Here is a 4,843-nt window from a genome sequence, read left to right as displayed (position 1 = left end):
GAAGGACCACAATTCCCATCAGTGCGTATTGAAGCGACGCTACAACAAACTGACGCGCTCCTTACACAAAATATGATTGGTTCATGCAAAATCACATGGGATATTTTGAACCAATCGGTGGCCAAATACGTTGACGCAACCTAGAGAGATCTTTTTTTATCATCTGAACGAGAATGAATATTATAATAACCTACACAGGGAGTGAAGATACAAGTCTTGTATGAAACTGTGCACATTTTATACCCATCGAAAGCTCAACTCGATGTCAGCGTTGTTTTTAAAAAGCTGCATCACGTGACAGAGGACAAATTGCCTGACGACTCAAACGGAATTCTTCCGCTGCCCTATCACAGGAGGAACTGACGTCCGTGGGCGTGGCGTAGTGTTCGACGTTTTGAATGAGTTTGTGTAGCCAGGCAAGAGGAGAAAGCGACCATGCTGAAAATATCGCAAGGCACTGGAGGATGCGGATGCGATCATTTCGGAGGATATCGTTCGCTCGCTAGTGTACCCTTGGGATCACCGTTTTTAATATCAAAATAATTGATGACACACACCGCACCGACCTCCTAAAGGTGAGAAACTGCTTGTTTTAGGTTGTTCTAGCATTTAGAGACACATATTTATATATTTTATTCTGCAAAGTAATTTAGAACATTTAAAACATAAATGTTTTTTTTGTTATGTAGTTCACAAGTTGTCAGTTAGCGATGTATTAGAATTGTCAGTTACTATATAGCCTATAAGTTATTGAGTCCTTTTGCAACTATATCTTTAATTTCAAAGCTCGTGTGGTGTTATTGTCAGTAAATAATACACATTGAAAACACCAGAAAATCAGGATTAAACAACTCTGTAGTCTATGAATATACCTGCACTTTATAATAGCAAATCATTTCGTGGTTGTATGTAGTCAGTAGTACTTTGGTGAAATTGCCAAGTTAAACTATTTTCAGTATTTATGAGGGTCCATCCCAAGCTGTTGTGGTGTCTGGAGGAGCTGAGCAGGTGTAGGCTACTGGGTGATATAGGTCATCATTAGCCCTTACTGACAGAGGCTCAACTTAAAATGTCCACTATGTTTTATTACACACATACAACACACATTGTTTTGTTAGTGCTATCAAATTTGAATGCTCATCATTTTCATTTTTTCCCTCAACCATAACACAACACAAGAATGTAACATTTTGGACCAAAAAAGTTCTCTTCATATTGTTTTTCGACATCCTGTATGATTTTGTTTCGTTTCAGTTGTTAGGGTGCCGTCTTTCGGATGGGACGTTAAAACGGGTGGCCCGACTCTCTGTGGTCACTAAAGATCCCATGGCACTTAAAACCCCGGTGTCCTGGCTAAATTGCTAATCTGGGCCTCATACCATCATGGACACCTAATCATCCCCAGCTTCCAATTGGCTCATTCACCCCCCCCCCCCCCCCTGTAATTATTCACCAGGTCGTTGCTGTAAACGAGAATGTGTTCTCAGTTAACTTACCTGTTAAAATAAAGGTAAAATAAAATGTTAAAGTCTCTTGAAAATCTACTTCGAACAGGATATGGAGCATAACTGAGGTGTCCTTTGAGGTTGTGGGACTGAGTGAACTCAGCTTTGAGGTTTTAGATGTGCACTGAGGCCATCATCACACTTATTCAGTTGTTCTATATTTCATCACTGCAGTAGAATAGTATTTTAGCATTCTCCATTTTCTCCATCCGTTTTTCTCAGTTCAAAACACAGAAACTATGACATCATAGAATCTATAAAAGGTCAGAAGCAAGTGTGACCAAGGCTGTCAGAGAAGGTTCTTTGTTTGAAGCCTAGCCTACTGCACATTTGCATGTTTCACTTACACTACTTTGACTAAAGGTACAGCCAATAAGAAAAGCACATGATAATATGCAATGGAAACAGTTAGAAGCATTGTGTTTTCTTTCCATTTGGTCATCTTTCTCTCTGTCTGAGCAGAGTGGAGGGGTATCCTACGAAGTAGGTTTGATGAGGTAACGAGGTAACTTTGATCAATTCTAAGTTCAACTGTTTTTTAAGCTCAGTTCTATCAGTTTGAGTGTCTGGAGCAGTGACTTTTTATGGAGAGAGAGAGAAGTTGCACAGGACAAAACAGGACAGGACAAAACAGGACAGGCCACAGGACAGGACAGGACAGGACAGGACAAAACAGGACAGGCCACAGGCCACAGGACAGGACAAAACAGGACAGGACAATATAGGACAGGACAAAACAGGACACTACAAGATACACTACAACATCCACAGGCGTTTCCGCTGTTTATACTATACCCTACATCCACAGGCATTTCCGCTGTTTATACTATACCCTACATCCACAGGCGTTTCCGCTGTTTATACTATACCCTACATCCACAGGCGTTTCCGCTGTTTATACTATACCCTACATCCACAGGCATTTCCGCTGTTTATACTATACCCTACATCCACAGGCGTTTCCGCTGTTTATACTATACCCTACATCCACAGGCGTTTCCGCTGTTTATACTAAACCCTACATCCACAGGCGTTTCCGCTGTTTATACTATACCCTACATCCACAGGCGTTTCCGCTGTTTATACTATACCCTACATCCACAGGAGTTTTAGCTGTTTATACTATACCCTACATCCACAGGCGTTTCCGCTGTTTATACTATACCCTACATCCACAGGCGTTTCCGCTGTTTATACTAAACCCTACATCCACAGGCGTTTCCACTGTTTATACTATACCCTACATCCACAGGCGTTTCCGCTGTTTATACTATACCCTACATCCACAGGCGTTTTAGCTGTTTATACTATACACTGTGGTCTGAAAATGTTTCTCTGTGTTGCTACAGTGTTTGAGTTTGCACTGTCTATAGGGAGGTTTAATGCACTGCAATGGTCCCTGGCCACATCACACGCTCTGTGACTGATTCACACTGCGATGTTACTGTTGCAGAAAGTGGGTCTTTGACTTAGCTGATAGCTTGTGACAGCTCCCTGCCTCCCTCCCATCCCTGGTGGATCAATGGTCTCTGTGCTCTTCATCAGCAACATCAATGGATGAGCTGCAGGTTTCTGGGATGGTGCATGGAGGCCAGTGGGAGTCAGGTTGAATTCCAAAATGGCACCCTATTCCCTTCATAGTGCACTACTTTTGACCAGGGCCCATAGGGCTTATATAGGGAATTAGGGTGCAATTTGGGACACACACCTCAGACTGGGGCTTTCAGCCGATGATGTGTGTATCTGTAGGTTCAACCAGCCTCTCGACTCTGCAGCCACAGGTTGCTGTGTTGGAGTGCTGCCGGCGTTCAGATTGGTTCTTATTCTAACCCATTACTGGAAAAAAGGACGAGATTTTTCTCCCTTCGTGTCTTATGAACAGAGATTTATACACCTTGCACTCTTGTTCTCCAGAAAGGAACAGTAAGAGCAACAGCCGACAGTCCTGTTCCTCTGACGTCAGAGACATTTTAATAACAAAACATACAATGAAAGGTAAGGTGATGTCAGGTTGACTTAGTCTTTCTTCCAAATGGCACCTTTTTCCCTATTTAGTGCACTACTTTTAACCAGGGCCAATGGCAAAAATGTTTTATTTAACTAGTATTTAACTAGAATAAATTCTTATTTACAATGACGACCTACACCAGCGCTGCCCTATGGGACTCCCAATCACATCCGTTTGTGATACAGCCTGGATTCGAACCAGGGTGTCTGTAGTGATGCCTCTAGCACTGAGATGCAATGCCTTAGACCGCTGCGCCACTCGGGAGCCCCTGAGTGCAGTAGTGCACTAGATAGGGAATAGGGTGCCGTTTGGGACGAATACTTATTGTAATGCTAAGCTTCCTGTCTCTAATGGTCCTAAAAAAAGAGAGTATGCCGTGAACCTGTTATGGCCTTGCTGGGGAATTTTAGAACGCATTAGTAAGGATTATAAATTACAACACAATTGCATAAACCTACGCAAAAATGGAGTTATAGCTTACATATTTTTTATGATATAAATCTATTTCTCAAACACAAGTCTCACTATGAAATCCAAATACATGGAAAGTGAAACACTTTTATTAAATTAATATGAACCTATTTCTGAATAGTCCAGTGAGGTTTGGGGAATATTTCCAGAAAGTCACATGCTACAAAGGTGTCTAGCAAATCAGTCAAGTCATTTCGTCCTTATTGAGTCACAGCCACAGGTTAACAAAATGTATTGGAGCAGATCCACCCTCTCTCTCACACGAGCACACGAGCACACGCACACACACAGTGACGTTGTATCCACATAGGATGGAGTGTCATTGCAGGGCAGGGAGGGCCAACTGTGGATCAATTAATTTACATTTTGTAGGGGTTGATACATTTTTTTGTAAGGATAAATTAAGTCTGACATTTTAAAGTGGAAATTACAAACTTTAGAAGCCTTTTTTAAAAACTCGAATACACAAAACATTTCCATTTCCTGAAAATTCTCTGCGACAGCATAGTGATCAAATGAAGGAAGTACATCTGTACGTGCATGGCCCACGCCACCACATCCTTGATGAAACCAGCACCACAACTGAGTATTGATGTTGCCATCTCCACAACTAACTGAGTATTGATGTTGCCAGCTCCACAACTAACTGAGTATTGATGTTGCCAGCTCCACAACTAACTGAGTATTGATGTTGCCAGCTCCACAACTAACTGAGTATTGATGTTGCCATCTCTACAACTAACTGAGTATTGATGTCGCCAGCTCCACAACTAACTGAGTATTGATGTTGCCATCTCCACAACTAACTGAGTATTGATGTTGTCAGCTCCACAACTAACTGAGTATTGATGTTGCCAGC

The sequence above is a fragment of the Oncorhynchus clarkii genome, chromosome 17 (assembly GCF_045791955.1).
Source record: "Oncorhynchus clarkii lewisi isolate Uvic-CL-2024 chromosome 17, UVic_Ocla_1.0, whole genome shotgun sequence".
Lineage (NCBI taxonomy): Eukaryota > Metazoa > Chordata > Actinopteri > Salmoniformes > Salmonidae > Oncorhynchus > Oncorhynchus clarkii.
The sequence above is the reverse complement of the archived record's forward strand: the minus strand, read 5'-3'. Positions refer to the sequence as shown.